Source organism: Nerophis ophidion, linkage group LG04 (assembly GCF_033978795.1).
Source record: "Nerophis ophidion isolate RoL-2023_Sa linkage group LG04, RoL_Noph_v1.0, whole genome shotgun sequence".
In the NCBI taxonomy this organism is placed as follows: Eukaryota; Metazoa; Chordata; class Actinopteri; order Syngnathiformes; family Syngnathidae; genus Nerophis; species Nerophis ophidion.
In genome coordinates this window covers 52547751-52563058 of record NC_084614.1, presented here as the reverse complement: position 1 = coordinate 52563058, position 15308 = coordinate 52547751, and positions in this window count along the sequence as shown.

The following is a 15308-nucleotide window of genomic DNA, read 5'->3' as shown; positions in this document are numbered from 1 at the left end:
TACCGGTAAATTGTCTTGAGTAACAGTACAACAAACATCCACTCGATGGAGGCAGATGACAACAAATGAAAGTTAGCCTTTCACATTGATGACTGCGAGTGGTTCCTTGCTGTACGGTGTTGTGAGCTTGTTCTGTTGCACTTGACGACAAAGCACAATGTCACCTGGCTTGATGTAAGATGGTGCTGCATGTCGTTGCTCATCAGAACGGTACTTCATTTTGGCTTTTTCCTCAGTGTCCCTTTTACGCACTTCTTCATCAGCACTAATGGTTGCTGAGCAGGCTGATGGTATCTTTGTGTTCATGCGTCGTTGGAACATCAACTCTACCGGGGATTTTCCTGTCGTGCAGTGTGGTGTAGCTCGGTACTCACGTAAGAAGATGTTTATTTGTTGCTTCCATGGGATGCCTTGCATCGGAGCGATACGAATATCCTTCCCAATCGTACGCATGAATCTTTCTGCTGTTACATTTGCTTGTGGCCAAAGTGGTGTTATTTTTCTGTGATGGAATCCCATGTGTTGAGCAAACTGGGAAAACTGGGAACCATTAAATGGAGGTCCATTGTCTGTCTTCACAACACGTGGTATCCCAAACATTGAGAAGATGTTGTCCATGCGGGGTATCACCACACTGGAGGAAATCGCATGTAGAATGTCCACTACTGAATACCGTGTGTAGTCATCGACAATCACCATCAGGTATTATCCGGGGGGAGAGGTCCATAGAAATCTGCACTTACTGAATGCCATGGTGACTCAGGTAGCTTGGACATTTTGAGTGACTCAGTCTTGGTGACTGGAGTGTTAGCCTGACAGTCTAGACAGGTTTTGATGATTGTTTCAAGTGTCAAGTTTCAAGTTTATTCACAATACCATATAACAATTACAGTAGTGGTGAAGTGTCATCATTTAAAGATGTTGGTACGTGAAAGGGTCCCCCAAATAAGCTAAAAGATGCTTTTGACAGGGGGTCCAGAGGACAGTATATATATGAAAAAATGAAACATGGTAGCAAGCACTACAACAAAAAACAAAAACAAAACAACAACAACAACGCTATATAATAAACACAAGATAATAGTACTAAAGCAAGCATACAGATACATACATACATTCATACAACCATGCAAAACCCAACAGTAGACTACCCCACATGAGGCATTAAAGACAGGTGGTTAATAGGTAAGTTTTCAGTTTCTTTTTGAAGTTGGAGAATGGATACAGCATCTTGAGGCTCTCATTAAGCTGGTTCCAAATCTTTGGTCCCCTGCATACGACACTGCGAGCGGTACAAGCCAGTAGACGATGTTTACCTGTTATTGGATCTAAGTTACGAGTGTTGTGGGCATGCTGGGGATGGTAGATAGAAACCAAACTACAGAGCCTAAGATTCATCCTGTAAATGACTTGATAGGTTAAACAAGCATTTTGATAAATATTGAACTCTGTCAGTCTTAAGAGATTATATTTATGAAATAGATGATGAGTGGGGCCATTAAACTTGGACCATGACAGGGCCCGTATTATTTTCTTTTGCATGGATTCTAATTTGTGAAGGTAGGTAGGGAAAGTGTTACACCAGATGATATTACAGTAGTTTAGATGTGGTTCAAAGAGAGTTTTGTATAAGGTAAGTAAAACATAAAGAGGAAGATAATGACGAAGGTGAAAGGACAGGCCAACATATTTGGATAATTTGTTTAACAGATGGCTAATGTGACATTTGAAATTGAGGTATTCGTTAATGATGACCCCCAGGAATTTTGTGGAGTATAGTCTCTGTATTTCCTGCCCATTGATGTTGATATGGCAGTGCTCAGTATTTGTCCGATTTTTATTAGAACGAAATAGAATAAAATGTGTTTTATTTACATTAAGTGACAGCTTATTGCATTTGAACCAGGAATCCACTTTCACAAGCTCTGAATTCACAGTTTCTTGTAGATCGTGTAGGCTCCTGTGTGAGGTAAACAAATTTGTATCATCAGCAAAAATTATTTTATGAAAAGTTTCGGAGGAGTTTACGAAATCATTTATGTATAGGATAAAAAGGAGAGCCCCCAAGATGGATCCCTGGGGAACCCATAATTTATTGTCATACAGGGTGAGTTGTGATCATTGACGGATACACATTGTTGCCTTCCGTAAAGGTAAGAACGGAACCAATAAAGAGGTACCCCTCTGACACCATAGTGATATAGCTTGTACAATAAAATCTCAAAGTCTATTGTGTCAAAGGCCTTGGACAGATCCAAAAAAATGCCAATACCAAATTTTCCTTCGTCAACACAGTCATTGACCTTTTCCAAGAGGTCGAGTATAGCCATACATCTTTTAAACCTATCTTTTATCTTATATTTTATCTTTAATTATAATTATTATTTATTATATCTTACAAACATATATTTTATCTTTTATCTTTTAGCTTCTAGCTTTTATCTTTTTTATGTTTTCCTTGAAGACAGTGAATCCCTGTATATATCCAATGGATACTTTTGGCAGTTTTAAAAGACCAGGAAGCAGCTTTCTTTCTTATTCGAGAGAGGAACTGCTCAGTCTGAAAATGATGGGGCGAAATGGTGTTCGACACTCCATTCCAGCGGAGCTAAGGAAGAATCCTCGGGGCTGCAAAGCGGGAGCTAAGTTAAAGGCTAAGCGTGAGGAAATTCGACGGCGCTACAAACCATCCATTCCTTCCGTCATCATGGGGAATGTGAACTCGCTGCCGAACAAGATCGATGAGCTTCATGGACTAAAAAACCAGCGTGCGTATCGAGAGAGCAGCCTACTCATCTTCACGGAAACATGGCTAAACCACCTGGTACCGGATGCTAACGTGGACCTGCAGGGATTCACCGCAGTGAGAGCTGACAGAGACACGAAAGCATGCGGGAAAAGAAAAGGTGGGGGACTCATCATATATGTTAACAACCGCTGGTGTAACCCAGGACACATCTCTGTGAAGAAAGTCTTGTGTTGCCCGGACCTGGAGCTACTAGCTGTTAGCCTTCGGCCATACTATCTGCCGAGGGAGTTCAGTCACGTGATCTCCCTCTGTGTTTACATTCCCCCGAGGGCAGATGCTGCCAATGCATGTGAGATGATCCACGCCATCACATCAAGGCTACAGACAAAACATCCTGAGGCTTTTTTCATCATTTCTGGGGACTTCAATCATGCTACTTTGGACTCAACATTAGCTGCTTTTTACCAGGCTGTGGATTGTCCCACGAGAAACAACAGGACAATTGACCTAGAGTATTCTAATGTCAGGGATGCATACAAGGTCACACCCCTACCCCCACTAGGGAAGTCTGACCACAATCTTGTTCATTTGCGGCCAAAATACACCCCCATGGTCCAAAGACAGCCTGTTAACACTTGCTATGTGAGGAAGTGGTCCTCTGAATTGGAAGATGCCCTCAGAGACTGCTACAACACCACAGACTGGGACGTGCTGCTTCCACAGGGTGAGGACATTGATGGGCTGACTCACTGTCTCACCGATTACCTCAACTTCTGCGTGGACGTGATCTGCCCTGCTAAGACTGTTCGGTGCTACCCTAATAACAAACCCTGGGTAACACAAGAAGTTAAAGCTGTCCTCAACAAGAAGAAAGCTGCCTTCAGGAGTGGAGACAGGGAGGCAATGAGAGCAGCACAGCGTGAGGTGAAACGACGCGTGAAGGAGGCTAAGGACAGCTACAGGAAGAAGCTGGAGCAGAAGCTGCAGAAGAACAACATTAGGGAGGTCTGGGAAGGTGTGAAAACCATCACAGGCCACAAGACAAAGACCAGAGCTGTTGTGGGGACAATAGAGAGGGCCAATGAGATGAATAACTTCTTTAACCGGTTTAACCAGCCCGTGTCCTCTCCGTCCCCCACTTCCCATCACAGCCAACCCCTCTTCTGCTCCCCTCAACGCACCTCACCCCTCAGCCATGGCAGCACCCCCCTCCACCACCTCTACGCAGACATTAGTCATCTCTGCGGACCAGGTCAGAGGTCAACTGAGGAAGCTACAGCCAAGGAAAGCAGCAGGCCCAGACAAGCTGTGCCCCCGACTCCTGAAGACCTGTGCTGCAGAACTGGGTGAACCACTTCAAAGGATCTTCAACCTCAGCCTGCAGCTGGGAAGAGTGCCCACCCTCTGGAAGACGTCATGCATCGTTCCAGTTCCCAAAAAGAACTGCCCCAGTGAGCTGAACGACTACAGACCAGTGGCGCTCACCTCTCATCTAATGAAGACATTGGAGCGGCTATTTCTCAGCCTCCTCAGACCACAGGTGCAACATGCCCAGGACAGCCTGCAGTTTGCGTACCAGGAAGGCGTTGGTGTGGAGGATGCTATCCTTTACCTGCTGCATCGAGCCCACTCACACCTGGATAAGGGAAATGGCACTGTGAGGATCCTGTTCCTGGACTTCTCGAGTGCCTTTAATACCATCCAGCCCCGCCTCCTTCAGGACAAGCTCTACAAAATGCAAGTGGACCCCTGCCTAGTTGCCTGGATTTCGAACTACCTCACCGACAGGCCACAGTACGTCAGACTGAAGGACATCACGTCTGACACTGTGATCAGCAGCACCGGAGCACCGCAGGGAACGGTGCTAGCCCCTCTTTTCTTCACCCTGTACACCGCTGACTTCTGCTACAACTCAGAGCTGTGTCACATCCAGAAGTACGCGGATGACACAGCCATCCTCGGGTGCATCAGGGACGGCAGAGAGGAGGAGTTTCGGAACCTGGTGAGGGACTTTGTTGTCTGGTGCCACACGAATGTCTTGCAGCTCAATCCGTCAAAGACCAAGGAGCTGGTCATTGACTTTGGGAGGTCGAGTCCACGGTCACAACCTATTGTGATCGAGGGAGTTGAGGTACAGACCGTGGACTCATTCAAGTACCTCGGGGTTTGGGTGGACAATAAGCTGGACTGGACTGTTAACACGGACCACCAGTACAAGAAAGGACAGAGCAGGCTGTACTTCCTCAGGAGACTGCACTCCTTCAACATTTGTAGAAAACTCCTGTGGATGTACTACCAGTCTGTGGTTGCCAGTGTTCTGTTCTACATGGTAGTGTGCTGGGGGGGCAGTACATCTAAGAAGGACAGCTCCAGACTTGAGAAACCGATCAGGCGGGCCGGTTCTACAATCGGAATGAAACTGGACTCACTGGTGACGGTGGCAGAGAAGAGGACTGTGGACAAACTAGTGAGCATCCTGGATGATGCCAGTCACCCTCTGCATAGCGTTATCAGTAGCCAGAGGAGCCTGTTCAGTGCTAGACTGCTTCATCCCAAGTGCAGGACTAATAGACTCAAGAACTCCTTTGTCCCACACGCCATTAGACTGTACAACTCCTCTCTGGGACGGGGGACGGGGGATACAAGGATGACAGGGGATGCAAAACAATAACAGTGCAATACGTTTTCATAACATGGTCACTACTGCCTACTTTGTCTTGTTATATTCTTATTTTACTGTTATATTGTCATTCCCATTGTTTTTATTCTTTTTGTAATATTTCTCTATTTTGTTTCCTTTTAAACCCCCATTATTTACTTTTTACTTTTTTCTTTAAATTGATCTCAACTCTGTACACTGCTGCTGGAATTTTAATTTTCCTGAAGGAACTCTCCTGAAGGAATCAATAAAGTACTATATCTATCTATCTATCTATCTATACAGGTGGTGCTTTTTTTACGAAAACCATATTGGGAGGGGACAAGGATATTTAGTTGTTCTAGAAAGCCATTCAGTCGGTTATGGACCACTTTCTCAAATATTTTTGAAAATGTTGGTAAAATTGAAATTGGCTTATAATTGTTCATATTATTTGTATCAACTGATTTAAAAATTGGGATTACTTTTGCCACTTTGGACATTTTGGGTACAATACCAGTACTAAGTGACAGGTTAATACAGTGACAAAGAGGATTTGTGATTACATTTGTTATGGCTTTCAAGATTTTGCTATATATCCTGTCCACTCCAGCTGTATGTGACGACTTTAGGTCCATAATGATCGTATAAAGCTCATTGATGTGAGTTGGCTGCATGAAAAACGAACTAGGGTAGCTGCCTGATAAAAATTATTTAAAGGAATACCCAGGAGGTTGACTTATTTTATTTGATAGGTTTTCCCCAATGGAAGCAAAAAAGGTACTAAAACTATTTGCAAGATCAGCCCCATTTGACCCTGTATCTGGGACAACAGTGGCCTTATATCTCTTGTTGAGAACAGTATTCAACACATTCCATGTTCTCCTACAATCCCCCTGCGATGCTTGTAATAGTTCAGAATAATAGTTGCGCTTACTTTTCCTGATAATATGAGTTAATGGGGCGGTATAGCTCGGTTGGTAAAGTGGCCATTCCAGCAACTTGGGGGTTGCAGGTTCGATTCCCGCTTCCGCTATCCTAGTCACTACCGTTGTGTCCTTGGGCAAGACACTTTACCCACCTGCTCCCAGTGCCACCCACACTGGTGTAAATGTAACTTAGATATTGGGTTTCACTATGTAAATCATTTTAAGTCACTAGAGAAAAGCACTATATAAATATAATTCACTTCACTTGATTTTTTTTCTATAATTTGTGTATTTTACTTTGTTGACAGTGGTAAGGTTCAAAATATAACATTTGTAGAGTTTATTCTTTTGTCTGATGGACTTTAAGATCCCCCTTGTAATCCGGGGATTTTTTCTGAGGTATGATTTTTAATAGTTTTATCAGGGATCGTTTCCTGAATAGCATCCTGAATTATTTTGATCAGATTTTAATATGCAACATCGGGACAGGTACAATTAAACACATAGTCCCATTGCCTGGCAAGCAAATTATTATTTAGGTGTTGAAGAGTTGTATTGTTGAGTATTTTGGTTTTACCTGTAGGAGGTGGGGGGGAAGAAGTTTTGCCAGAGTCAAAGAATAGTATGGGAAAGTGGTCTGTGATATCAGATTGCACCACCCCTGTCACAAGCTTTGTATTCCGGATGTTAGTAATAATGTTATTGATTATTGTTTTTGAGGCATCTGTGACTCGAGTGAACCTATTGATGGTGGGGTGACTCTGCTTGATGATCAATGCCTGGAAACCACACTTTTTCTCTGAGCAGGACCTTTGTCTTGGCAATGCCTTGATGGCCTTCGTGAGCCAGTTCCAGGACATGGCGTTGTAGAGATGATGGAATTACAATCCTACAGCCTCTGAGTATGAGGTTCTCGCTAGCTGACAGTGTGAGTTCATTTCTGACATGTCTGTACTGCAGAAGTGTAACTTTGTCAGTGATTGTGTGCCATGAATTGTTCTTAATGTGTGCACTGACCTGTTGCAGAATGTCATCTTTCAGTGTCTCTGCTTTGATGTGGTCCAGCATCATTGCTTTGGGCGTAGCCAAATGCGATATGAAGTTGACATATTCCTCTGCAATCTTGGAAGCTCTCGTGCTTCCGAGAGTCTGGGCTGTAAGCGGATGTCAAGACGTGTAATCAGCAGGATTGTCAGCTCCCTCTCTGTGGACAATCTTAAAGTTGTAGGGTTGAAGTCGAAGTTCCCATCGCTCTATCCGGGCAGGTGGCTTTGACATTGGGTTGTTCCATATCAGCTCCAACGGTTTGTGGTCAGTCACAAGGGTAAACTGATTACCGTAGAGGTATAGGTGGAATTCTCACAGCTCCAGATGATCACTAGGGCCTCTTGTTTTGTCTGCGAGTAGCGCCTTTCGACCTCCGTCAGTGCCCGACTGGCATATGCTATGACATGCTTCCCTCCCTTGTCTGACTGAAAAAGAATTGCACCCAAACCACATGGACTGGCGTCCACAACAAGTTCAGTGTCCTTTTTCGGATCAAAGTAGGACATGGTAGTGTCGCTGGTGAAGCAGCTTGTAGCGCAGCTGAAAGCTCAGCACCCCAAGTCCAAGGTGCTCCTTTCTTGGTGAGCTCTCTGAGCTGTGCAGTGATGGTAGAGAAGTCTTTGACGAACCTGGAGCAATAGTTTGCCATACCGAGAAGGCTTCTGATCTCGGCAGTGTCTTTGGGCTTTGATGCTTGATGTATGGCTGCCACTTTGCGAGGGTCAGCTGAGATGCCGTCAGCTGAGAAGATGAAGCCAAAAAATTCCAGTCTTTGCATGTTAAACTCGCACTTGTTGCAATCCAGTGTGAGGCCGCTTTCTTTGAGCCTGCAAAAGACTGCTTGCAAAGCATCGTCATGGGTTTTCTGGGATGAGCCGTACACAATGATGTCATCAATTAAATTCTTGACACCAGGGATGCCGTGCAATACCTCACAGATGGTGTTCTGGAAGACTTCAGCAGCCGACGATATGCCGAAGCTCAGTCTTTTGTACCGTCTCCGGCCTAGGTGAGTTGTAAATGTGGTGATGTAACGGCTATCTGGATGTAGCTCGAGCTGATGGTAGCCTTTGTTGAGGTCTAATTTTGAAAAGATACGTGCACTGTTTAGCTCATGGATCACGTCGTCCATCGTGGGCGTGAGGTGACGTTCACGTTGTATTGCCACATTTGCTTGGTGCATGTCACCACAGATCCTTACTTGATCCGGGTCTTTAGGCTTTGGTGGGGTAACTATTGGAGAGACCCAAGGTGTTGGTCTGGTCACTCTTTCGATGATCTCGTCCTCTTTCAGCTTTCGTAATTCCTTTTCAACCTTCTGTCGGATGTGGAATGGCACCCTTCTGTGTGGTTGACACGTTGGCTGTACATCTGGATCGATGTGTAGCTTCACACTGAAATCCTTGAGCTTGCCTATCCCAGTGAACAGTTCTGGTTAACTGTCAACCAGGTGATCTGACACGCTTCTGATGGTGGGGTCCACAGCATTTACAATATGGATTAATTCAAGCTTGCTAGCTGTGTCAGAGCTCAAAAGAGTGTCCACTGCCCTTCAGCACATAAAATGTTGTTTGCACGTTTCTGACCTTTACTTTCACACAGCACTCAAAAACACCAATAATAGGCAAAGCATGTTTGGACCCATATGAAAAAATCTTGATTTTGGCGGCACTCACTTTTGGCTGTGGCTTGAGCATATTGTATATTTTTTCACTAATAATGTGAACTGCTGCTCCAGAGTCAATCAATACTACAATTTGCACATCATTGAGCAGCATGTGTGTTCTGGGGTGTTTGGGGCAGGCTTCACCATTTACTGAAAATACATACTGATCATCACTGCTTGATGAATCCCTGCGTGTACCACAGTCTGATGCAGTCATTTGATTTACACGTTTTGTGTTTTCCTGTTGTCCAAATGTGGTGTCTCTATTGTGATCATGACGTACAGTTGTGATCAAAATTATTCAACTCCCACACAATTTTGGTGTTTTAGCAAGTCGGACATTTATTCCGTATTTTGTTTATAGTCATATCAAATAAAGATGTGTCAAATAGACAAATGCAACTTAAATTGTACCACTGTATTTTACAAAATACCAAAAAAGGACATTTTTCTCAATATCTCATTGACAAAATTATTCAACCCCCTAGTTACATGCATCTTTAGTACTTAGTAGAACACCCTTATGCAGTAATTACATCCTTCAAACGTGATATATAACCGGACACAAGCTTCTTGCAACGATCTACAGGTATTTTAGCCCATTCCTCTTGGGCAAAGGCCTCCAGTTCATTCATATTCTTGGGCTTGCGTGCTGCAACTGCCACAGGTTTTCTATAGGATTTAGGTCTGGCAACTGTGAAGGCCACTCCAGAGTCTTCCAGCCCTTGTTCTGCCACCACTCTGATGTTGATTTGGAGGTATGCTTGGGATTGTTGTCCAGTTGGAAGGTCCAACATCTCCCAAGCCTCAGCTTCGTCACTGACTTCATGACATTTGCAGCTAATATATCCTGGTAGGAAATAGAATTCATAATGCATTGAACGCGCTGGAGATTCCCGGTACCTGAGGCAGAGAAAGAGCCCCAGAGCATGATTGACCCCCCACCATGCTTAACAGTAGGAAAGGTGTTCTTCTCTTTGTAAGCTTCATTTTTTTCTCCTCCAGACATAACGTTGATTCATAGGCCCAAAGAGTTCCGCTTTTGTCTCATCACTCCATAGAACAGTTTCCCAAAACCTTTGGGGTTTGTCCAGATGATTTTTGGCATACTGGAGTTTATTTTTCTTGTGCCTGGTAGTCAGAAGTGGGGTGCGCCTGGGAGTTCTGGCATGGACGCCTTCATCTCGTAGTGCGCGCCTTATTGTCTGGGACGAAACCTGCGTTCCCCCCTCTGCAATGTCCTGTTGTAGTTCCTCAGCTGTTACCCGGGGGTTTTTCACCACTGTACGCTTCAAATACCGGACAGCAGTTGCACACAGCATCCTCTTTCTAGCACACCCAGGTAGTGTTTCCACTGTGCCTTAAGCTTTAAACTATCAACTCATGCTCCCAACTCTCTCTTGGAATGTGTAATGTATTTGCTATTTTCTTATATCCATGTCCTTTCTTATGAAGAGAAATTACCTCCTCTCTTGACTTCTTTGACCAATCCCTGGACTTCACCATGTTGCAAATACACAATTGACCATCTACAAGAAGCTGAGCGTCACAGTCTTTTTCAATCAGTTTAATTGTTGCTCGTTATGGTTCTAATCACATCTACAGGTGTTTTCAACACCTGATTGAAAAGACCTTATTCAAATTCTGTTCTTAAGAGTTCTCAAGGGGTTGAATAATTTTGTCAATGAGATATTAAGAGAAATGACACTGTTTGGTATGTTACAAAATATAGTGTTGTAATTCAAGTCGCATTTGTCTATTTAATGCATCTTTATTTGATATGACTATAAACAAAATACGGAATAAATGTCCTACTTGCTAAAACACCAAAATTGTGTGGGGGTTGAATAATTTTGATCACAACTGTATATTTCTGTCTTCAGCTGATTTTCTTTGATTAGAGCGGCATACCTTTGCGAAATGGTTAAATTTTCCACATGCATTGCAGCCCTTGCCTTTTGCTGGACAGTCTCCTCTGTGAGGATATCTCCCTCCGCAGTTTCTGCATTGTGTGTCTTTGTTACCATTTTTACTTTCCCTCTGATAACTCACTTATGGTTTAATATTGTGTTCAAGTGCGTTAACAGCAATGGATGCACCTTGTTCTATGCCCTTGCTGTTCTGATATTTCTAACGTTCTCCCAAAATTCAGCGGCGCCTCCAGCGTCATTTCATGGTCTCTGAGCGCCCTCCTGCAGATTCTCGAGGACATGCAGCTCTGAATGAGCTGTGCTTTTATCTCACTGTCCACATCAATAAATTGACAGTCTTCGTGTAATATTTGTCCAGATTTTCTCCCGGTTGTTGTGTGGCTTTCCTAAACTTGCAGACAAGATATTTAGTGTTTTTCTTAGGGGTGAAGTATTCATCAAGTTTCGTTTTTGTTGTTTGAAAATCATCATCTTCGCCCGCAAGCGTGTCATATATGTCATGCACATGTTCCCCAGCTAAGTGTAGAAGCAGAGCCCTTTTGCTTTCATCACTCACAATGTTCACCGCAACTAGAAAGTTGTCAAATTGTTGGATACACTTACTCCATCTTGTCCCGACTGAAGTTGGATCCATCTCCTTGTCAAACGGCAGAATATAGCGGCATGTGGCTTGCTATGGCAGAGTTAAGCATTTTTGTTTTTACGTTGCTAGTTTCTTAGCATCCACTGTATATTGCTAACCGGTTAGCTTTTAACTTTACGACTCACGTTGCGAGGTGTGAATGTTCAGCATCGGAAATTCCTCCTTTCCTTTTGAACAGTCTTCACGCGAATATCCATTTGAGTCCTCGTCGCCACTGTAATGTTTGTAGGTGTACTTTGTTGGTGGTTCAATATTGAGACGGTTGGATGGATTTGGATGCTTTTAATCATCAACATCACCTGACTACTAGATCAGACGTAACTGTTCTAACATTGTCCACTAGGGTGTGCTGACATCTCCACGCAGCCAGCGTACATCAAAATATCACACAACAGTGGCACAGGGAGAGAACAAGTTGACAAGAGTGTGTACAGCAGGGGTCGGGATTGCTGACAACATTAGCTTTAAAATCTATCAATGAATGTTGGTTGTGTTTCATATTTTTGTGTGTGTTAAATGTCACTCAACCTTTTGCACTGAAGAGCTCCAGGAGTTTTGGAGTGTACCGGTCCAACTGGGACATAAATGTTGAATTCCAGTGGAACAGTAGTGAACCTTCAAAACTCTTCAATAATCTGTAAGACAGAAATGGTTGACCATTACTGATAGTAAGGGTTTTAGTATACATTTTCAGGCAAAAATTGTGTCTAGTATGTCATGTCCAGGGTAAATTAAAGTACCCACCCCACCCCCCACCGCTACAACAGGTCACGCGGAACTATGAAAACACTTATTCAAAATAACACTAATTTCAGTCACTCAACTTTAACGTGACTTGTACAAATTATACACGTAGCAGTAGCAGAGGTGGGTGGTAACGCGCTACATTTACTGCGTTACATTTACTTGAGTAACTTTTGGGATGAATTGTACTTCTATGAGTAGTTTTTATGCAACATATTTTTACTTTTACTTGAGTATATTTATAGAGAAGAAACGCTACTTTTACTCCGCTCCATTTATCTACATTCGGCTCGCTACTCGCTACTTTTTTCTATCGATCTGATAATGTTTGTTTTGGTTTATGACAGACCTTCAAAGTAGGATCTACGCATGCCTGCGTTTCACCAATCACATTCAATCAATCAATCAATCAATGTTAATTTATATAGCCCTAAATCACAAATGTCTCAAAGGACTGACTGTACAAACCACTACGACTACGACATCCTCGGAAGAACCCAAAAAAGGGCATGTCACCAGTGACATGCAGTCACTGGTGACGTTGGACCAATCAAACAGACCAGGCGGTCACATGACACGACTTAAACAAGTTGAAAAACTTATTCGGGTGTTACCATTTAATGGTCAATTGTAAGGAATATGTACTGGACTGTGCAATCTAATAATAAAAGTTTCAATCAATCAAAAGTGTAAAGTAAAAAAGACACTTTTTATTTCAACCGTACTTCCCGTCAAAAGCCTAAAGACTGATCGCACAGTTCTCGTCTTCACAATAAAAGTGCCTCTCCGTCGCGCCTGCGCTAACAAAATAAGAGTCTCCGAAAGCCAGAGCATACAATTTAGCAAGCTACGGAGTTTGCCGCCAATGTATTTCTTGTAAAGTGTATAAAAACGAATATGGAAGCTGGACAAATAAGATGCCAAAAACCAACGACTTACATGTGGTATTGGACAGAAAAGAGGAACTTTTTTTCTCCTCCATTTGAAAACGTGGACGTTATCAGCAATGCTGTCTGATTCCAATCAATGCAAGTCATCAGAATCAGGTAATACACCAACTTATATTCTCGTCTTCATGAAAGATAGATGCATGTATATTCATTAAAACACCTTTAACATGTGAACAAAAACGGCAAAATAAATAAATATAAATTATATACTGTATATATAAATGTGCGTATATATATATATATGATGTGTGTGTGTATGTATATGTATATATGAGGTAGATCACCTCGATTTGGTCCTTTATTAAGTAATTGATAAACGTTGAAAAACTTATTGGGGTGTTACCATTTAGTGGTCAATTGTACAGAATATGTACTGTACTGTGAAATTTACTAATACAAGTTTCAATCAATCAATCAATCAACCAATCAATCAATCAATCAATCAATCAATCAATTAATCAATCAATAATCAATCCTTCAATCAATCAATCAATCAATCAATCAATCAATGCCTACTGAGCCTATGGTGTTGTTAAGTTATTGTGGCTCAATGTGCCTTAATTTTTTTTATTTTAATGTACTATTATTTAATATATATTATTGTTTTAGTTGCTTAAGAGATATTCCTGGCTCTGAATTTGCTCATTGCTATTTTTATGTTTTTGTGCATTGTTGCCGCAATCAGGTTACTCATCAGTTACTCAGTACTTGAGTAGTTTTTTCACAATATACTTTTTACTTTTACTCAAGTAAATATTTGGGTGACTACTCCTTACTTTTACTTGAGTAATAAATCTCTAAAGTAACAGTACTCTTACTTGAGTACAATTTCTGGCTACTCTACCCACCTCTGAGCAGTAAAAACAGCAGCCCTTTGAGACACTAGTGATTTAGGGCTATATAAGTAAACATTGATTGATTGATAATCAATTTCAAGATAACTTAGGATGCAGTGCTTTTACTGTGTGCAACTTAAATTCGCTATTCACCTGTGATATTAAACCTACAACAAACATGTCTTTTTTTTGTTGTGGAAGGAGGCGTGTTAGGCCATAAGGTGAACCAGGAAAAAGTGGCTAGAAAGTGATTTTCGTTCCCACGTCTGGGCACTACTCTTTTAGGTTAGAAGTTCTCTGCAAAATATCCTGCAGTTTTTTTTTAGAGCCACAAATGTATAAAAATAGGATTTACAAAAAAACGAAAATCTTATGCAGCTGTTTTTTTTTGTAAATGTATTTACATTCATTCTGGAAACATAATATCTCTCACAAATTGACATTAATACATATACCTAACATTTGAGACAAGTATTTTAGCATTGGTATACTTTAATTTGAATTTAAACCATGAAAAATACAACCAAAAAAATTAAATAAATGCTTCAAAATAAGTGAATAGCAACCTGTACAATTGAACATACACATGGTACATTTTGCTAAATAATTATGTTTTATACATTAAAAATGTCAGTAGATACTGTGTTATAAGAGGAAGTTTTAAAATAAAATAAAATAAAGAAGATTTTGGCCAAAAATGGCTGACATCAATCAAAATATCGAATAATACCGAAAAATGGAAATACAACATAAACTGCACTACAGTTTAGAATCTGTACACTTTATGGTATAAAACAATATTTACATGAACAAAACAATGTGTTGATATTACAGCATGTCTCGAGTATTTTTTCAAATACATTTTTGTATTATTTTGTCTTAACTTAGCACATTTATTAAAGCCATATCTCAAGAATTATTTGATAGATTTTCCTCAAATTTGGCACAAACTCAAACTATGATTATTAGAATTTTTTAAGGTCTAGTGCACCTCACATTCTTTTTTTAAAGTGTTTAACTTAAGTAACTAAAAAAAAAGAAATAGTTAAATACTCTGATGGATTTTTCTCAAATGTGCTTCTCTGCTCTCGCTGGGTTCTTTTGGACCACAGACCACGGCCACACGCCCTCGTTCAGGGTTGACAAAGATTTTATTTTCAATGTTCTTTTTCCGT